This window comes from Meriones unguiculatus, chromosome 7, assembly GCF_030254825.1.
Source record: "Meriones unguiculatus strain TT.TT164.6M chromosome 7, Bangor_MerUng_6.1, whole genome shotgun sequence".
Taxonomy (NCBI): domain Eukaryota; kingdom Metazoa; phylum Chordata; class Mammalia; order Rodentia; family Muridae; genus Meriones; species Meriones unguiculatus.
The window spans coordinates 86,367,402-86,389,119 of NC_083355.1; the positions used below are offsets into that span (position 1 = coordinate 86,367,402).

General features: G+C 41.5%; 1 protein-coding gene and 1 long non-coding RNA gene across 4 annotated transcripts in view; one reads left to right on the forward strand and one right to left on the reverse strand.

The window, feature by feature from the left end:
* Rad51b (RAD51 paralog B) overlaps positions 1-21,718 on the forward strand; it is a 523,994-nt gene that overhangs the window by 283,925 nt on the left and 218,351 nt on the right. The gene's annotated exons all lie outside the window — the stretch shown is intronic.
* On the reverse strand, positions 593-20,728 carry LOC132655268 (uncharacterized). 2 transcript variants are annotated; one of them, XR_009593017.1, is made up of 4 exons: positions 20,584-20,728; positions 11,934-12,060; positions 7,442-8,751; positions 593-3,556 (listed from the first exon to the last, which is right to left on the reverse strand). It is a non-coding gene; the product is annotated as an uncharacterized LOC132655268 (long non-coding RNA). The 2 variants fall into 2 exon arrangements; XR_009593018.1 differs by lacking the exon at positions 20,584-20,728 and adding an exon at positions 19,069-19,253.

Sequence of the window (21,718 nt, forward strand, 5' to 3'; positions counted from 1 at the left end):
TTCCAGTCCCTCCTTTGACTTTTATAAACTGGGCTCTTTTGAAGAATAGAGGGCTAGCCTTCTCCCGATCCCTAGATCCTTCAAAAGAACATTTGCTATTTCCTTATGATCTGGTTCAGGTTATATCTTGCCACCTCAGTGGTGTTTTGTCCTTGTTATTGTTTCTGGAGGTATACAAGGTTCAATTGCCATTCATTGGTTATATAAAACTTGACCACTGAGTCAAGACATGTTAAATTTTGCCTCTATATAGTTACTAGTTGGTTTTTTTTTTCTGACAAGCATAACACAATCATCCTGCTTCTCACCCCTACACATGGATCTAGTATTATGTGCTCAAGGCTCAATAAAATGGCTGTTAAATCATAGTTTCCAACTTAAACTTTCTCTTCATATTTGCCATTCAGTACTGTACCTTTTCCTGATAAGCAAGAGAGCTCTTTCTCCTCTCAGCTATCCATCTACCCATCCATATATCCATATACCTACCTATCCATCTATCTACTGATCCATCCACTCATCCACCCATCCATTTATTCATCTATCCACCTACCCATCCATCTATCTACTGATCCATCCATCCATCCATCCATCCATCCATCCATCATCTTTTACCAGTTTAGACTCATAGATATCTATTCTTTTCAGTGGTCAGTAATATATTGAGTTATTTTTAATATTCATATTATCCCTTTTGTAGCTGGTATGTTTTGTGTAATAATACCCTTATCATGTTTTAGTATTGTTTTACTTTTTTCCATGATAAGATATGCTAGACATATCTTGTTCTTGTTTTGCCTCAGCACTCAAGTCATCCATTTCTCTAAAAATCTCCAGTTCTCTTTAAGTAGAAATAGTATTAGCTACCAGGTTCTCTACATGCTTGTGCTCATTAATATTGTGGTGTTTGTACTTCTCAGCCCTTTCAAGGTACAGAAAGGACTGGGAAACATGCTGTACATACACACATATGCACACAACATACATATATATGTATTCTAGAAATCATTACTAACACACTGAAACTTACAGTTTCAATATCTTTACAAATTTTAGTGCTTTTTTTTTCAGTACAAATCAGTTTTATACAGTTTTCAAGCTTGAGGTAATAAGGGGGATAAAAAATTGAGAAACAAATTAATAAAAAATAAAATTTGAAACTGACACGAGATGATTAAGGGTTAGTGGTCAAGATTAGAAAGTCAGCCGCGCAGAGCTAGGAGCCTGCCAAATCCAAAGGCGGGGATGTAAGGGAGACATACTGAAAGGGAGAATAGCCGAGGGCGCCCACTGAGTCATGACATAGTTAAAAACTATGGTAGGAGAAGAAAGAAATAGAAAGAATAGCCTGGGAAAGAAATGTAGAAACTGAAGTTCAAAAAGTGGCCACAGCTAGTGAGGTGGCTCCGAATAAGGTGTTTGCTATGCAAGCATGAAGGCCTGGGTGCAGGTCCCAAAGCCCATGAGAAGATAGACGTGGTAGCCTGCATCTATGATCCCACCATTCCCGTAGTAAGATGGGAACTGGAGGCAGGAGAATGCCCAGAATCTTGCAGGCCAGCTAGTATGTGTAGCTGCCAGCAAGATTGACTTGAACAAGGTCGAACTGCGGGGTAGGTCTCATACTGTAATCCTAGTGCTTGAGAAACAGGCTCGTTTCTGTGAGTACAAGGCCAGCCTGCTCTACAGTGAGTTCCAGGCTGGCCAGGGCTACATAGTGAGAGCCTGTCTCAAAAACTAAAATCAGATAAGCCAAGGTAGACGGCAAGGACAGACAGATGAACTTGTCTGACCTCCTCACGTATGCTATAGCATGCGAAAGTCCATACTTACCCACATGAACACACATATATATAGAGAGATATTAATTAAAGTAAAAAGCACCTCATCATTGTGCCTCAGGCTTGTAAACCTAACACTTAAGAGGCTGAGGCAAGAAGACTGCCTTGAGTTTGAAGCCAGCCTGAGTTACATAGTGAGTTCTGGGTCAGCCTGGGCAGCAAAGTGAGACTACCTCAAAAAAAAAAAAAAAAAAAAAGTAGACTTGGTACTTTGTAGTGTCATTTGTCAAGACTGGAATAAATGCAAGAAGCCAAAACCACTGCCCAGCGGTGATGGCGCATGTCTTTAATCCCAGGAGGCAGAGGCAGGCTGGTCTCTGAGTTTAAGAGGAAGTTCTAAGACACCCAAGGCTACACAGAGAAACCTATCTCAATAAAAACATAAACAAAACAAAAAACAAGAAGAAAAAGAGGGAGAAGAAGCGGACAAGGAAGAGAAAGAGGAGGGGAAAATACTCAGAGAAAACTTAAGACCACAGTTGTGTCTTTAGATTTTTATGCTTGATTTACCAAAAGTTTTCTTTTAATCTGACATTAAAACTCATTTGATCCATTTTCAAGAGTACAACTTTAAAATAATAAACCAGCTTACATTAATTACCATTTCTTTAGTCCTTGGAGGGCATTTACATATAGTTTTTCTTAACCTTGTAGATATGATCCACAAATGTTATTTTGTTTCTAATTGCATGCTAAGCAAGTTATGCCCTGTGCAGAAAACACCCGAATCTGTGAGGCATTGTAAACGAGCTATTTTTAGGGAACTCATGTTTTTCTTTAAAAGCTTGGTTAGCGTTTGGAATTGATACGCAGTATAATATTTAAAAGGAAAACAACACATTTCCTCATCCCCCAGGAGGTTTCCTAAAATAGCATGTAATCTTACCTATATTGGGAAAGGCCTCAAATTTTATAAATTATGTTGGATGTAACCCAGGTTACCTGACCAGGAGAGCCCCCAAGAAAAACAAGGTGTAGTAAAGGTTACAGTGCTGGCAATTAAGAAATTTGTGTTGTGCCTGCTGGACCTCACTGAAGGCAATGACCCAGCCTGTGGCTACTGGCATCGTTTCCACTGCTGAGACATGCTGTCTTTTTGGAGAGAAATCCAAACCAAATCTTTGCCCACTTTGGAAGCCAAAATATTCTTCTAATTCCTTTCAGCCGCAGCAAAAGCTGAGCTTTTGCTTGTAGGATCTACATCTGTGGGACCCGCTGTGTTAACCTGTTTTCTGTGCCCTCATTAAACACTAACAGGTTTGATTTTACTTGCTTCTAAATGTGGAATGTGAGAAGACAGAAAATAACTTTGATGTTATCTGCCTTGAACTCTCTCTGTTTTCAGAGGAAAATACCAAAGGTTCAGAGGAGCGGAATTGTGTCTGTAACCCTGTCGCTGGGAAGGGTACAGCCCAGTCTTAGGCTACCTGACCCTCCACCCAGGCCTGCAGCTGGCTCATATACTAAGCATCTCCATTCAATCGTAAAGGCTCTCTAAGGTCATTCCAGATGTTGGCCATGAGGCCTATGCTTCACACTAATAGAGGTGTACTATGCTCAGCAACAACTTAGCAACCTGTGCACAGCAGCTAACTGCACAGTATGAAAGCCAACTCTTCATTGACCTGAGTGGAATCTGTCGGGGAATTATACTTAGCTCTTCTTGAGGTGGAGAGGAAGTGCTTGAGAGAATGATTTGAAGCCTCCTTAGCAACCTGCAGGAACAAAGAAACATTTTTTGTGATTGCTTGGAGGGAGCCCTTTGCCAGAAACTCATGAGATGGACCAGAATGAATAGACAGGACGCTGCCAACAAAATTCCCTGAGTTGAGTTACCAAAAACTAAGGGTGCAGAGAAGTATCCCCTGTCTAAAACAGTCATTTCATTTTCACATTCCCTACTTTACTAACAAAGCAGTTTCTCTTCATCTTTCTTCCCTTTCAGTTTCCAGTTCTTGGTGTCAGTTTCCTGTAAAAAGATTTCTACACAGATGTTTGCATTGTCTTGCTTGACTTCTCTAACTTCGCATCATAGCCAGACTAGAGCGTTGCTCACAGTAAGTTTTATAGGTAGACGTATCTAAGAATGAGTAGACTAGCTCAGAGCATTCTCTGTGACTTTCTCCCCTGCTGTCTTCATCCCCCAGTGCCTGGTCACTGATTTGGTTGAAAGTCAACGCTTTCCACCCAAGTACTGGAGTCCTTCTGCATGAAGATCTCTCTGTTCACAAGGCCCATTCTCACCCATTGAAACCAATGTTTCAAGAAGGTATAAGAATGAGAAAACCAAAACAAACAAACAAAAAACACCCTTAAATTTGTTCTACTTTCACTGCTGAATTACCATTTGGATGTGGTGAAAAGGTAAAAGGTAGAAAAGAAACATAATTTTAAAGTGTTAATAGGCTGTGTTAGATACATCAAAGACTTTTTAGGCCAGAATTAATTATATTGTAGCGCACAGAGCACACATCAGGGTTATTTGAGAATTTGATTGAAAAATAAACTAATACATAAATGTGTTAAGTAGATTTATGAAAAGCAACCTAAGTCCTCGTTAGGCCTCATCCAGATGAAGACATCATGTGATGCACAGATACATCAGAAAGGTATGTGGTTGATGTCTGAACGACCTGAAGGTCCATGCTGATTTTACCACCTTCCCCCCTAGAGCTGTCCACAAAGATGAGAAGGAGTGAGTGCTAGCTTCGCAGCTGTAGTACCACCTCTGTTGTAAACTCCTTGTATCCTGATAGCTTGTGTCTACAGTTTGCCTCTGTAGGCAAAGATGTGTAAAAGGAAAAGGACTCTAGCCAGATCAGACTGTCATGTTTATCTAGTCTGTGTGAGAGACAGCTACACTGAGCAACAGACTGACTTTTGCTAGACCAGTTTCTTACAAGTTTGTTAGGAAGAAGGGTTGTGTGTAGGATTAGTCAGCTTGTGGGGTGGTTATAGAACTTCTGTGGCTGCTGGACATAGACTGGACCCTCGCTTTATGGCTTATATAGCCGATATGGTGCCCTTTGTTAAAAAGGAGACATTGTAATTAGAGATTGGTTGGAAACTTGGGCTCTAGAATCTAGCCGATCTGGGGTTGGAAGGGTCAGCTTTGCAGGCTGAGTCTCATTCCCACTCTGTATAAAGGAGATATAATAGCAGCTTCCGATCAGAATCGGACACAGAACTGTTGTTGTCATCGTCGTTGTCATCATTGTCATCCATGGTAGAGTAAAGGACACGTCAGTACCCTGTGCATCTCTTGAAGTATCAGCAAGTTAGACTGGACTTTGCTCACTGCTGGGTCTTTCCTTTGGAGCCACAACACAGAGGAGAGACCGAGCTGCTATAATGCGAATACATATTTATGAGAAACTATAGCAAGAAGACGCAGCATGTTAAAGAAGGTTAGGCATCATTCTGACTTTGAAAAGAGTAGGTGAGTAGAAGGCATGTTCTAGAACCTGAATAACACTGATATTTAGAAAAAATTAGGATCATTAAGTGATTGCTCATGAGAAAATTATTTGGGGCTATTCCAAGCTTCCTAAAAGCAAAGCGTTCTTATTTCTAGTCAAACACATGGATTCTGATATCTAGGAGCATTGTGGCTGATACTCTTGTTGTGTTGTTTAGGTTGATTAAATAGCTTCAGAGCTCATTGAACAAATGTGTCTTGGTGATCTTGAGCTAAGTGATGGGTTGATGTCAGTCTTAAAAGACATCTTTACCTAACTAGCAGTGTTTTCAAAGCAGATACAAAGACTTATGACCAAACCTTTGGCAGAGTACAGGGAATCATATGAAAGAAGGGGAGTTAGTATGATGGGGAAAGGATAGGAGCTCCACAAGGACCAAATATATCTGGGCACAGGGTCTTTTCTGAGACTAACATTCAACCAAGGACCATGTATGGATATAACCTAGAACCTCTGCTCAGATGTAGCCTGTGGTAGCTCAGTAACCAATTGGTTTCCCATAGTGAGGGGAACAAGGAATATTTCTAACAGGAACTCAATGACTGGCTCTTTGACCTCCCCACCCCCCAAGGGAGGAGCAGTCCTGTTAGGCCACAGAGGAGGGCTTTGCAGCCAGTCCTGAAGATACCTGATAAAGCAGGATCAGATGAATGGGGAGGAGGTCCCCCCATCAGTGGACTTGGAAAGGGGCACGGTGGAGATGAGGGAGGGAGAGTGGGATTGGGAGGGAATGAGGGATCGGGACACGGCTGGGATACAGAGTTAATAAAATGTAACTGATAAGAAAAAAATAAAATTAAAAAAAAAGTAGATCTCAAGAAAACTCAAAAAAAAAAAAAAAAGACATCTTTAGTGAACCTCAAGAATCTGACCAGTTTTCTCATTTAAGTTTTGGATGGATGCTCTAACTTTGTGCTTTCACAACGTATGGTTGACTAGAGTTCAGAAGAGGAGACTAATGAACCTAGTGAGACTAGAGTTTTTAAGTCTGGGCTGGTTATAGGGCAGATCTGCCACTAACAGGTGCCCCTGACATTATCGCGCACTTGCTGGGTGTTGGGCAGAATGTTGAGTGTGCTATAAGGATTCCTGCCTTCGGTCCCCATGGTTGGTGCCCCTTGAAGATACCCTGTAGAAGAAAATAAAGAGACAAATGGGTGTTAGTCATTTCCTCAGTCCTGTGGCTGATAGGCGTTAGAACTAGGGTGACTACAAGGGAGCATTGCTCGATAACAAGAAATGGGGGAAGGTTTGGGGATATAAGTAAATAGACACCCAGCATGAAACAATACTGTCCGTGTACTCTGAGAAGAGTAAGAGCTAGCATGGGTTGAGCTCAGGCGCATTATTAGGGTGCTGTGCAGAGGCGGGGGGAGATGGAATGGGGGCTACTAGTGTTGAAGAGGATCAAAGTCTCATTTTCTCCCCACTCTCTCTGTGAAGAAAGAGACTCAGACACCAGAGTGACTGTGAACAAGGTGCCAGCATTGGCCCAGGAGAACCATGTTGGGGGCATGGCCCTTGCTTTTCTTCTTCTTCTCTTCCCTGGTTAAATATTCCTGGAGTTGAGCAGGCAGCTGGGTCACAGCAGGCCTTGTCTTGCAGAGAAGAATTATGCATTCTGAAGCCAGGAGTCATCTGATGACTCTGCTCTGTGTAAGAGAGAAGGAAGCCAAGTCCTCAGCGCCACAGAAATGTAACCGTAATAACTAGAGAGTCATGAATTTGAGAGAGACCGGGAGGGTGGAATTGGAGAGGAAGGGGATGGGTGGAGGTAATGTAAGCACGGCATTCATATGTGAAATTTTGAAAGAAATTACATAAAATAAGCGTAAAGAAAGAATCCTTCTTGGACTCCTTAGAGGAGACTGGAAAGACTGTGGTATTGCTCCAGGAGGAAGCCCTTTATGGAAACCTTAGAGCAGGGGACTGTGCTACCTCTGGCATTTGTCACCAAGCCCAGAGTAATCTCATCCTTGAAATGTTAGGCCTTTGTACATAATGGGGTAAAAAAGACCTCCACCATGTGGGAGGGGGGCATCTGAATGATCTCTACCATTTCCCCACCCCAACTCTCTTGGGTTCTGTTAAGTCAAGCACTAGTAAACAACAAAAACTCACAGTTAGGTCCGTAGTTAAAGGACTTGTTTGAGCAATGGGAGATTGGCAGTGTTCTGAGTGCTGTGGCTTGTCATGTTCTCAAGTGGCTTTGCTCCAACTGTTTGTTCACCAGTGTTTTGAGTTAAAGGGAATGACAGTCTACAAATTTATGCATGTGGCACTCAAAGAACAGAAGAGGCAAACTTCTCTGCTCTGGTACCCACATGCAACAAATATAGTTGTATCCTTCCCGGAGGACTCAATTTGTAAGCCTCTTTATTACATTGTGCTGTAGGGCCAATTCCCCAGTCTTGTGGACAGTCCGTGAAACCAGCCTTCCCTTTGGTTCGGCTTTGTTGTTTTTTCTTTAGACCATGAACTAAATGAATCCTTAGGGGTTCCAATTATATTATGGAAAAAAGAACTCGGGTTCCAGGAATGTATAGAACAGTTTGTTTTCTTCGGCTGGATATGAAGACCATTAGGAATTGATTGTTATTCAATTTTTTTTCAAGAAGATTAATATATCCCTATTACTTCTAATGACAGGCAGGACTATACAGCTCATTCCCAAGTTGTCGTTGCAGTGACCTTGTGTTCTTACATGTACGTCACATTTTATAAAGTGCTGTTCCATACACATCGTTTGCTAGCAATGGTACTGTTTGGAAAGTGAAGCAGAAGAAGCAAGTACAATTGCCCCTCTTTCAGAAACAGAAAGCGCTGGTCTCAAAGAATGCTGGGGCAGCAGTTGTAACACTACCAGTGTAATGCGTTCGCCACCTTCGATAGGACATCAAATCCTTAGGTACTGTCATTTGGCCACAAGGGAGCTGTCACTCAAAATGTACCATGGCCCAACATCATAGGGTGGTAACTAGAAAGGCCAGAATCAGACCCAGAGCTTTCTGATTCTGAGTTCCACACCAGAAAGGCCATGAACCTTTCCGAGGCCACTGTCTGCCCACAGGCGTTGGCAGTTCTGGTGCCTGTGTCTTTACACTGCCTAGCGTTCCTCCACACCACGTAGCTGCTTCACTGGTCTTCATTAACAGGTTTTTTGTTTTTTTCCTTCAACACAAAGAAGCATCAAGTGAGGGATGAGCCAAAGTTCTCCTCATAACACAGAGAAATAGTTCCTCAGAACCACAGACACTCTCTGCTCTCATGGGGTCAAGTGCCTGTGTTCTTGTTATATTCTGGTTCGTCACCATCTCCCCTCCTCAGAGTGCATATGGTTCTTGTACGATAAAGATTCACATGTGACTTCGTGTAGGTGCTTTGGTGGAGGCAGTATGCTTCTCGACACACTGGGGAAAATTAGTTCTCAACTGCAGGAGAGAGAGAAGTAAGAGTGTCAGTGAAGTTCAGTGGAAAGAGCTCGGACTAACCTTTGGTGTCAGCCAAGCAACTGACGGTTCCAGCTCAGCCTCTTTCTAGAAGATGACCTTAAGCACATGACTAACTGACTAACACCCACTGACAACTTATCTCCACGTAAGATGACGCTAACATTTGACCCACAGGCTTGCTGGACTGAGCACATTGCAAATGTCGTTGGGTATTTGTTGGGAATGGACTGTACTGTGGATGCTTTGCATGTATTTGCCTCAACCCTCAAGACAGCTCTAAACCATAGGTATTGTTTAGCAGTCTGAGAGAAATTTGATGGCTTCCCTCCAGTGAAGTAAGTGTACCTTGCAGTCTAAAATGCATTTTCCAAATGAAATGCCTTTAGGCTCTCCCAGGTAAGGCTGCGAGGAGAATCGTCTACAGTCTCACAGGCAGTTGGCAGTGTGTTTCATGACAGTTTATGTGACTGTCCGTGATATTAGTGATCCTCTGAGGACAGACCCTAGAGAGGTATTCGCTTGTTGGGAAGCCCGGTGTTCTTTGAGTGACAACTTGATTTTTTTATTGTCTGAACGTGAGAGCAATTGATGCTGTGTTAATGTCTATTTAACCAAGACAAAAATCAAGGTTTCACCGGCACTCAGGGAGGCAGAGGCAGGCGGATCTCTATGAGTCAAGGCCAGCCTCGACTACAAAGCAAGTCCAGGACAGCCAAGGCTATACATAGAAACCCTGCCTTGAAAACAAAGAAGCAAACAAAGAAGAAAAAAAAAACAAACAGACAAAAAAAAAAAAAAAAAGAATCAGAGTTTCAAGTGTGCAACTATGACACATTGTAGCCCAGGTTAGCCTTGAATTTACACTAGTCTTCCTGCTTTATGCTTCCAATTGGTAGGTACAGGCATGCGCTTAACACCTAACTTGTCTTTCTTCCAGGATGATAAACAAAGTTGAGAGTCATGAAAATATCCATAATTCTATAAAAAGTACAATTCATTTAGAAAGAGATACTAACCTAGTTTGCATGTAACCTCAGAGTGTGAGTCTATGGGATTTTTTTCAGTTGGGCGTGTTAGCTTTGGGATGTATAGATACTTTACCGGAACCTGACACAATTAGACATGATGGATTATGCCATCAGAAATAGACACTGTCATGGATAGTGACAAGAGGAGCAGTAAAGTACCAAGGTGTTGACAGGGCAGTGGGACATCTCTGCGGTGATAGACTGGATAGGTAGAGAGGGAAGTTGGCCGTCAGGGATACTTTCAGACTTATGGGAAACTACAGACTAAGAAAAGTATTAATAAAGAAAGTGAAACTTCCCCCTAGATGAAAACTCCTAGTGTGTATGTGTGTCTGACCCAGCTCCTACATCCTGGCATGAGAACCTCTCAGTTCTTCTGAGGCAAGAGAGAATTAGCAATGTCTTCTCTTGTGAGGAGGTTTTGTAAAGAGAAACAACAGAAAACTGTAAAAAAAAAAAAAAAAGTTAAATTGAACAGTAACCTGATTGGACTTTTACCTAGTCCATAGCTTGCCATCCTGCTTATCCCATGGGGGCACATGAGTTTTAAAAGAAAAGAAAATTATCCTTGAGAGGGGTACAGTAAGTGGAAAGCTCACAAACTGTTCTTTTTAGGTTTCTTTTCAAGCTTTTTAACTTCTACATTATAAGTATGATTGTTTTGTCCACGTGCATGTATGTGCACAATATGTCTATCTGTTGGATCCCCTGGAAGTGGAGATGTAGGTGTTTGTGAGCCGCTATATGGGTGCTGGGAGTCAAACGAAGGCCCGTCACAAGAACGACAAGTGCCCTTAGCCCCCGAGCCGTCTGTATAGCCCTTGAAAATATATTCTTGAAAAGTCCTCCAGTCTCTACGTGCTGGTTTTGAAGCCCTTTGTTACATTCTCAGAATGAGGACACCCCTCCTGTGTCAGCCTAAATACACTGAATTACTTTTGAGCCCTCCTCTCTCTGCTCTGTCTTTGGAGAAGATGGAAAGCAGCTGCTTGCTGTTTTCTGCTTAACAGTCCTCATATACTTGAGGAAACTTTCAAAACCATCCCCTTTGACTTGGGGATTTTCAGATAGAATCATTTCCAGTACTTTAGTCTTCTATATAAATCCTATTTTTCAAGTCTAATCAGCCTTACGGCTCTCCTTTAAAACATCTGGATTCCAGGATGTGGTGCTACAATCTACAGGGTCTGAACTATTTTTTTAATAACAATAAAAAGATTGTTTTCTAAGTACTCCTCTTTTTAAATCCCATCACCCTGTTTGAATTATTAGACTGTAATTGTTAACCGAGATCCAATTCACATACTACAACCTACATTTGTTTTTCAGTACATTGACTAGCATGTACACTATCATCATCATCTGATTCCAGAACATTTTGTCACCGTGAAAAAGAAATCCAATGCCCATTAGCAATCACTCTCAGTTTCTTCTCTGGTTTCTAGAAGCCACTTGTCTATTTTCTCGTTTTTGGATTTTGGACATTTCTGGTAAATGGAGCCATATTCAATGGACCACCCTTTCCACCCTTTGTGTTTGGCTTCTTTCCTTTAGAATAATGTTTTTAAGGTTTATCCTTGGTATAGCGTGAATTAGGATTTCATTCTCCCCCCCCCCTTAAATGCTATTTTATCATATGCCCATCCCACTTTTTTTTATTCTTTCTTATTTGTTAAATTCAGAGTTCTTTTAGTGTAAAATAATTTACATTATTTCCCCTCCAGGAATACACTTTTAACTTTAAGTTTTTAAATCTTATTTAACCCTTTAATTTTGTTTTTCTGCAATTCGATAAGATCCTTTTGAATCCCTAATCTCAGTGCTCAAGATTCTGCTTTACAAACTAAGGAAACTAACCCAAAAACTTGCATACAATGCTACTTACTTTATTTTTAGTCAATACATCTATTATGTTAGGTATAGAACAACTTCTTTTCAGTTGAAAGTTTTCATCCTCAAAAATTTACACAAACACTCCGTTGTCTTAGAGGAGAGGACTCCTCGCAGCATGATAATGGCTTCCTATGGTGGTCTAGGGAGGAGGGTGTTGGATGGAGGTGATTGGTTTGAAGGGGCCAACTTATTAGAAAGTTTCCCCACTGTCTCTGATGAGGGGGGAGATGTTTTCTGTACCTGAGGAGGGGACACATAGAAACAGTTGGAGGACTTTTCTGTGCACGGGTTTACTCCTGGAATGGGAGGCAGATGTGAGCTTATGACTTGTCATTGCTGGAGCAGTTGTACCGCAAAACCGTAGCATCTATAAAACGAGATAACAATACCAACTGTCTTGGCTTATTGTACTATTTAAATAAAATAACCTATACACCTATATAAAACACTTAACAATGATATCTGATACACGGGATGTGCTCAGTAAGTGGCAGTTATGAGTCTTATGTAAAGCCTATACATTTTCAAAATATAGGTAAATGCTATAGCGTCCCCTGATTTCAAAGAGCCTAACGCCCTAATAGCAGAGGCAAAACTTATAGTTAATAATGCTAAACTTAACGACAAAATTTATGGGGCCGAGAGAGGGCTCAGCAGTTAAGACCACTGGTTGTTCTTGTATAGGATCCAGGTTTGATTCCCAGCACCCACATGGCAGCTCACGACCATCTGTGACACCAGTCCCGGGGATCCAACACTCTCTTCTGGCTTTTACAGAGCGAATACACAAAATAAAAATAAATAAATCTAAAAATCATTAAAAACTTTAAGCTTCGGAAAATGTACTGCACAGGTATATAAAGTGTACAATAATATTTTTGTGTCTCACTTTAGTCAATTTTGTAGAGAAACTGTATGTAAAGTACCATTGGCATCAAGAAAGAAATATTTTTCTTCCTTACTCTGGAATATAAATCTCTGCGAGGGGTGGAATTTCATTTCCTTTGCCTCTCTATGCCTCTTATGGTAACCCAAGACATGTTTCTTAAATTGTTTGTCCCATCTTGGCTGTCGAGTGATGTCCGCCCATTCTCTCACCAATCCCAGATCTCTGCGTCTAGCCCGACTCCCCTCCTGAGTCCTAGGTCAGGTGTTCCAATATCTCCTTATCTCGTAGACGCTCAAGTCTGATCTATTTCACTTCCCCCATCTTCTTTAGTAGGAAAGTCTTTATACAGTTCTCTAGGCCACAATTTTGGGGCCTTCTTTAAATCTCTCATAGGCGTATGTCTATAGTCTCTCTCTCTTTTTTTTTTTTCTGGTTTGCGATCCCCTCCTATATAGGGACCCTAATTTATTGCTTATTCTTTCTGCCTATCCCAAGGCCTGATTTGAAATACATATGTTTTCAATAAATGTGTGATAAGTAGGGATTTTTTTTATACCTTTTTTTTTTTTAATTGAAAGGACACTCGTCTACTCACAAACTTGTGTGCCCATGAGCACATGCAGTAGTGTCCACACGGCCTTTGGAGTCTTCCCAGTCCTTCAGCCCTTGGTTAATTAGCGAGACTGTTACATAATCTAAGCCGGCAGGCATGTGTCATTGTTGAGGGAGTATAGATTGAAGACTCTGCCATAATGCGTAATTCTTTTCAGCTAGTTAAGCCATACGCTCAGTTCCACCAAACCCTTCTCAGGCATTTCTCAACCACTTTCTCTTTTGTCATTTTTTTTTTAATGGAAAAAGAAATTAGAAAAAGAAAGAAAAATCCTAACCTAAGACATTGTCTTGGCCTTGGTGAGAATACTCTCTGGATTCCCAGTTGACCATTTTCCATACTGTCATTGCCTCTGGAGAACAGCAAACCCCCGAGCCTTGCCATTGTTCCCATGGTTTATGTTTCACGCTCTGCTGCTTCCTGGCTGGGAGTAGGCTTAACTGACAAAGCTGATTTCTATGGCTGTGTTGATATCACCCATGACTCAAAACCACACTGAAAAATGACAAGTTAACCTCAGCCACATTCTTTGTTATTCTTCTTATTGAGAAACACCCCTGCATAGACAAAGGAGTTCGTGTTTGCCAAGCAAGACCAAACAATCCTGCTGTAGAATGAAGGAAAAAAAAAAAGGGAGCCCACAGAGAGTAAACCCATTTAAAGTAGAAAAAGCAAATGACCCTGGTTCCTTGAGTTTCTAGACCACTCTTGGATTTTTAACCTTGGGTTAAAAAAAAAAGGGGGCGCTTTTAAACCACTGGCTTTATGCAGCGTCATCCTGCTCACAACCTTTGCTCACTTAGCTGCCTTCTCATCCAGAGGTTGCACTGAATTGGCCCATCTCTTGCAGGACTTGGGTGAGTCTCAAGAACACAATTTGAAGGTTTATCATACAAACAGCCTCTCTTCAGGGTCTGGTTTCGCTCATTCCCTTGTCACCACCACGTTGGTTGGCTCCAGTGAGGCCACCCTGTCTACTTCTGCTCAGGTTCCTCTGTTTGCCGTGTCTTCCCTTAGCTTCGGCACCAATCAGAATCCCAGCCATTCCTTCCTGCCCGGCTTCCATGCTACCTCTTCTGAAAAGCCTTTCGAGTACACGACAGCCTCTCTGCTCATAGTCTTCCAGCTTTCTGGACACCTAGGATGCACAGCACATTCTCAGTATTTTTAAGTTCATGTTAGCTGTTAGGTTCAGAGCATTGTTCCTGCTCCTGTTTTTTGTCTTTTTTTTTTTATTTTAAACAGAAGCAACGAGAGGATCTGTACAAGTTATTTTCTTTTTTTAAGTGTCAGCAGCACGTATAGAAGACACAGAAGAAAACCGTGCTGCTTTCAAGAGATACACATGCTGTTGTTCAGTCCACAGAAACATTCCTGTAAATTTTAGCGGAAATGTACCAACCTCAGAAAGCACCGTGTAGGGACAGCAAAGTAAGTAAATACCTCAGACACCACTGAATTATTTGCACCAACAGTGGAGCAGTGAAGGACACATAACCCAAACCTATTTGTGTGTGTGTGTGTGTGTGTGTGTGTGTGTGTGTGTGTGTGTGTGTACACGTGTGTATTCACATATGCTTATGTCACAGCCAAACTGGTTCTTTCCTTCCATTTGGTGGGGACCGGGTATTGAACTCAAGTCATTAGGCTTGGCAGTAAGCACTCTTACACTGAGCTATCCTTCTGACCCTTGTGTTTATATTTGCTACATATTTTAGGGTTCCTGTTCTGCTTCTTTCTTCTTTCTTTTTCTCTCAGACTCTTACGAAAGTTACCGATTACTTGCAGAAGTAGAAGCATGTTGAGAGTTAAGAGGCAGACAGTTTACATTTCTGTTTCTATGCTATAAATCTTTCTGGCTGGATTAAGGAGGCTTCTGCAGTACTGCAAACCCAGGCACAATCATGGGGTGCTAATTTAGAGTACTATTCTGCAGGAATCGTGACAAAAATCATCTTGCCAGTTGACATTCAGAACCATAATTGGAAATCGTGCCCAGTTCTGCCGTTTGTAATTAATGTAGAGGAGTTCAGTCTAGAGGTGGCTGAGAGTTCACCCACAAAGGTGATTAAAGGATTGGGAAAGAACTGTGAGGGAATTTAAAGAAACTGGGATTAGTCAGCATGGAAAGAAAGGAGGATAAAGGGCAATTTAATATCAGTCTTTATGTATATAAAGCCATAGTGACCAGTATTTTCCATCTCACCTGAGGTAAACACAAGAGACCTATCCTATTCGATGGACTGGACACAGACACACAGAAGTATCTACTGACAAGCCAACTTGGAGTGAACTACTGAGAAATGATTGAATTTCCATCTCATGATATTTATATATCTATCTATCCATCCATCCATCCATCCCTACCTCAATTGTTTTAAGATGACTTGCTGGGCATGCTGGTACATAATCATCTCCCAGCACATTTTTGAGGTGGGAAAGGAGAGGGGGAAGATTATGAGTCCAAGGCCAACTTGGCTTAAAGCAAGTAGAAATACCCTATCTCAAAAGAAAGGATGGATCTTGCCTAGAGGTGATGGCAAATAATTGATGGCTTCATGGAATCCTGTCTGTTGTGTGGTGGTGGTGATGGTGATGATAATAATGACGATGATGAAGATGTAGCAATGGAAATTGAACATGGGACCCTGTCCATGCTCTGTGGTAGGCAGACTCTCTGCCACACTTATACCCCTGGGTCTGCATTACTATTCTGGGAAACTTCTTCATGGGTGGCCATGTACAAGGGAGGAGACGGTGCATTATCGTTTCACTCCTATAGCATTGTTCCACAGAGCATATTATTCTACTCTCATTGTAAGTGACAACAATAACTACGAGCCTTTATTATGGGCCTACTCTGTGCCAGCACTAAGCTAAATGCCTTACATCCATTATATCTAATTTCACAGTGACCCTCTATAATGATTTCACATCTATTTTAGAGATGAGCTAAGGTCACAAACTAGTAAAAAAAGGCAGAGCCAAAATGTAAATTTAAGCCCAGGTGCCTTATCTCAAATGCCCAAAGCCCATATCTTTTGGAGTATAATTTTCTCTTCCGCACTCCAGGAAGATGGGGTATCACATCTCTAACCTGGGGACCTGAGTCCAGAATCATTTACTGGCTCTATTAGAAAGTGTTAACAGAATGGGAACATTCACTGTTTCTGGCAACTATTCCATATGCTGCATAGTTGATTCTAAAACATTATTATCACTAGGATTGAACTTGTTCTCCTGCTGTAACCACTGTGTGAAAATATATGTGTCCATATCTGTAGTAGCTGCTGCCATAAACACACTTGCTTGATAAACTCATAGAGAATGAGTTGAATGAAGAACTCAATGCACCTACAAACAGTTTTATTGTAAAGCATTAGATATGGTGAGATGGGTTCTGCACACGGTAGTTTAGGTGTCTGGCCATGGACCGGATACAGTGTTTATGTTATCACTACTTCATGACTGGATCTTGCACGAAATGTGTCCTTTGCAGAATGAGAAAATTTAATTCAAGTAGTTGCTAAGGTCCTTTCTAATCTCTGCTTCCACAGCTTTCTGCATACCATGAACATGAGAGTTTGGTGTGATCTCTCTGGTCATTGATCTGGAAACCTAGGAACTAGCAGATTTAGTAAGGAGATCCAATATTCTCTTCAAAATACTATAGAAATTCCAAATTTACAGAGGGGTTCTCAAAGTCTGCGTGCTTGTAAGCCCCTTAAAGACCTTAATTATAGACTAGTTGATTATCACCCTTTGTCGGTAGACAGACTGGGTGTATTTAGAACAGGCATATTGAGACATGGTGTTATATTTGTGCTGTTATATAAGTTGGAAATTCACTTGTTAATAAGCTCCCATAAATGAGAGGTAGTTTTACTTTCTCATGTGTTACATTGTATAAATCTGAATCTTTTGTATTGACTTCTGGTTATCTCACTGATCAAGCTAACATGATTTATTGGCCATAAACTAGAGAGCTAAGTCACTACTGGCCTAATTGTTTTGTTGGCCTGCCTATAGAATTCTTGGCAGATAGAGTTTCTTATAAAACTTTCCTGGCGGTGCCTTGTTCCCTAGAGGAAACATTGCACTTTAGGATTAGTACGTGATAAGAACCAAGATGTGAAAGAAGTTTCAAGAGTTCTGGACAATTCTCAGTGCAATTAAAACTGTGACATTAATTGATGCCTATAGCATACTCATCTTCATTATAATTGCCACTTTTAAGGTCACATGTGTGGCTGGATGAGGAAGAAATAACCCTAAGGAGCAGAGGTTGTCTGTGCACAGCCGCTTTCGGAACAGTGCTCTCTCCAGTGTGTTGGGGAAAACGAGGCTCAGCCTCCAGTTCTAGCTTCAGCTGAATTCCTTTGTCAGACACTGAACAGTCTCCTGTTTCATTTGGCCAATCCTCTTGTCTCCAGACAGGTCATACTATGCATATCTTCAGTGTGGGGCTTCCTGTAACTTTTTGGTTAGGCAATTCTTAAATCTGGGCAGAGGGTCAGGGTTGTATCATAGATGTTATCTTAATACCTCATCCAACTCTCAAGCCTGCCATATCTAATGACTCAGGGCTTAGGATTTCAAAAGGTGTTCATGACCAGAATCTGGTGCCACCTTTCTTGCCCCATGCTAAGATTTTAGCTTTGACCAAAGGAAAACAAGTCATATTATTTGTAGCATGTCAGTGTATTTTTCATCTCCTAATTTTTTTCAGTTGGATTAACAGGGCTGAGACAGCACAAAGAAGACCTGGCCTGGAGCCAGTTGAAGAGTAACGAAGGGTATCCAACTCTAAAACAATTGTGTAAAGGTTTGCCCATTCACTATGACAGGGGCTGTGTGAGGTTAGGCCTTTTGATTGAAAGTAAGGAACTAACCTAGGCTGACTTCAGAGGGGAAGAACAATTCTGGATGGATCTGGACCAGATGATACTATTAGGATGAATCTACTCCAGATCTTTTCTACCTGAGTTACTCAGATTCTCAAGAAAGTGTTTGAGTGGCTAGCTTCTATTACAAACCTACCTCTTAGACAGAAACAGGCCTCATATCTTCCATGACAGTCTTACCAGCACTGGCCACAGTAAATAGAGATATCAAAGCCCAGACTGGAATCTTTTCACCTTTGAAAAAGACTGGAAGACACCTGTTGCTCACTATGGAGTTTTGCAGTGAGGAGCAAATTTAGCCTTTCAGTGAATGAAATGGGCGATAGTTAAACAGAGGCCCTGTCTCCTCAGCCATTGCTCAAAGCCTCATCAGCATAGAGGTCCTCGGTTGATTTCATGTCCTTTTGCCTCCGACATAACTTGACAATACAGATCAACAATTAACAACATATATCTTTGGTCATTATAGTTGCCTGGAATGGAATGAATGTTTTAAATTCTGAGTATGACTTAAAAACCATCATCTAGAGAAGGCCAAAATCAAGGCCAGCCATTAGAGGCAAACTATCAGAAACCCTACCTAGGTAGTATCCCACTTGGAGTTGTATAGAATGACAGAATTCGAGGGCTTTGATGAAGTGACTGACTTGAAAAGAATTGAACAGGGAGCTTTCTGCTTCTATAGGCTGGAGGACTTGCAGTCAGAAGCCAGGCTGTATGGATAGCAGATTCTAATAATAACAGGTTTAAAGAGGTGACACACTGATTTGGAATGCCTTCTCATCTGTGTTTACTTCTGACTGAACAGCCTCCCTCGTGCTTCCTTTCCAAGCAAAGGACCAGCTGTGTGTCACCTTTTTTTTTTCACTCTCTCTCTCTTTACCGCTGCTCCTGATTTTCTTTTTCATAACAACTCTGCTTTCCCTCCCCCGACTTGTGTTTTCCCTCTTGTAAATCATTTATCTTTACCTCACACGGCTCTTTTTCTCTTTCGTTTGCTGCTTATTCTGTAGCTTCTGATCCTTTTCCCAAAGCTCCTTTCCTTTTTCCTTCTCTGAGCCACCAGCATTACCCCAGTAGCACCAAGCTCCTTATTTCTTTGCTGCAAATACCCAGTGTGTTTGCTGACCTGTGTGCCAGAAGGAAAATCCCCAGGCCACCTCTGTGCCAATGCGGTGAAAATCTGCAGCTGCCATTGCTCAACAAGGTCCTCGTGGCCCATCAATCAACAGATAGGATCTCTTGCAGTGAACATTGGCATGTGTATGTTTATATGACTGTAAGAGACATGATAGTGTTGGCTGCATTGGGGAAGAGCTTGGATCTTTCCTGATAAGTCAGAGGATTTCTGACAAGTCAGAAAATTCTGCCTAAATCTTTTGGGATTGTTATTATTTTTACTCTTATAGTGGATGAGATCCTAAGAATTTGTATAAGAAAAATGAGTGACATTGAAGAGAGAAACAGACACAGGGGTCCAATAGATAATGAAGCACAGAATACCCTGCTGGCACGTTACTGATAGCAGACTCAAGATGCACAGTGTAGATGCAGTGATAGGGCAGAAAGCAGCAGCAGCAGCAGCAGCAGCAGCAAAGAAAGATCTGGAAATAAAACCCAAGTGATTCATTAGTTTGGATGAAAGAAAGAAGCAAGTCTAGATAACGTGACTGGTCAAGAAAATGGAGGCAGAGATGCAATGAATGAAGGCGAACACTTCAGAAAGCTGAGAGTTCCCCTGCATCAGTGCAGTGTCACAAGTGAAAGAGCAAAAAGGGGGAAACACACTTATCCTACTCAGAAACACTGTCAGCAGCACTTTAGGGATCTAAAAGTTAAATGATACCAGAGCAGTGTCTTTAAAAAAACAAAACAGAAAAACAGAAATCCAGGCCCCCAATAAAACAATGGGGAAAGTTTGAATAGATGTAGCAGGGAACATCAGAAAATGATACAAATCTTCAACTGGAAAAGTGATTTTAAGTTGCGTCTGCAGTTAACAGCGGCCCGCTCCCCCCCTGCCCCGCCCAACAAAAAAAAAAAAAAGGAAGAAAAGTGAGATGGTGCTGTGTTTCCTGAGTTTGGAAACCAAGCTGGCCTGACAGAAGAGCAGCCCCCTACCCGAACTGTTTGCCAAGCACTGTGCTGGGGGGCTTTGAGTATACTTCTAATTTCAGCCTTGCTATTAAAAAACGAAGCCAAGGGCTGAGAATGCTGTCCACTGGGAGGAAAAAGCAGAGGGGGTTTTCTGAGCCAGTTCCAAAATCATAAGACTCAAGGGGAATTACTTTGATTTTGTCAAGTCAGAGTGAACAGCCAAAGGCAGCAGACATAGGATATTGTCAGAGGTAAATCACCCAGCTAGGTCTGTTCTGTCTTATTGCAGGGTCAGAGGAGCATAGCGAGCCGGCCAAATGTTTTCAACCATGGAAATCCCCTAACTTTCCAACTGCTACAGTCCCACAGCTCCGAGGCTTTACTCACAGGGTGGCTCTGTTCCAGCTTTCAAATCTCTCCAAGTTGATTAATCATTTTCTTGTTCTGACTCATTCATGCTTCTAGAAAAAGAGCTAAAGGTACTAGATGGGCTGGGTGGATCAAGGAGGTCAGATGAATTGGCTTGATGTTAGTCTAGAGAAAAACTGAGGCCAAAGCCTTTTAAGCATACTCTCCTCAAATGCTGTGTATGGTCTGGGGTGAAAGGCCATTGGCTTGTATCATGTGCTTAAAGCATGAAACGTTAGGAAACCTGGGTTGTGAGGATTCATTTCTTAATGTTAGCATAAGCTATTGTAGGCTAGTAACTTAGACATCAGGGTTCCATTATCACAGCTCCCCTCTGTATCTATGCAGAGAGACTGTGGATCCATGTTTGACCCTCTAATACATATGCAGTGTTTATTATTTATCAGGCATCGTGATGTGTTTTGCCAAGAGACAGGTTTACAGCACTCAATGGTCAATTTTGATCGTCTTAGCCAAGGCCATACATAAAAATTATAGTATTTGTTCTGGCTAATATTCCTTACCATGAAGTTTCTATTTTAAAAATAACTTCTTTTAGTTTATGATTACATTGAGTAATTCTGTAAAGTCTGCTTCGTTGCTTTTGTAACATATTAATCTCTGGACTCATTCACTGGATTCCCGGACATTTATTGAGCACCTGAGCATACTAGTCATCAGAAACAGAATTGTAAATGCTAAGATACCACCTCAAGCCTGAGGTCATAGAGGTGAGTGAGCAAAACACATGGAGAAACACAGAACATGAAGCAAAGGAGGAAACATTTGGATTGGGAACTCAAGAATCAATGGACATTTTTAGAGTGGTATGTTTGGAAGGAAGATCATCATCATAGAGAACAGTTTTTGCAAACGTTGACATGTATGAAACAGCACAGTATGTTTAAATTTTTTTTTTTAAAAAAAGATGTTTTTGTGGAGTCATGGTGGGGAGCCTGAGTGGGTTAAACTGAAGTGAGATTGTGTTGGGCCTTGTGTAGAACACTGTGAGTTCTAGAAGGGCTTGTGGGAGTTTTAAAGAAAGAGAACTACTTCATTTGGTTACGTTTCAGGAAGAGAATTGTGAAGATAGTGTGGAGTGAGGCTAGAGGGT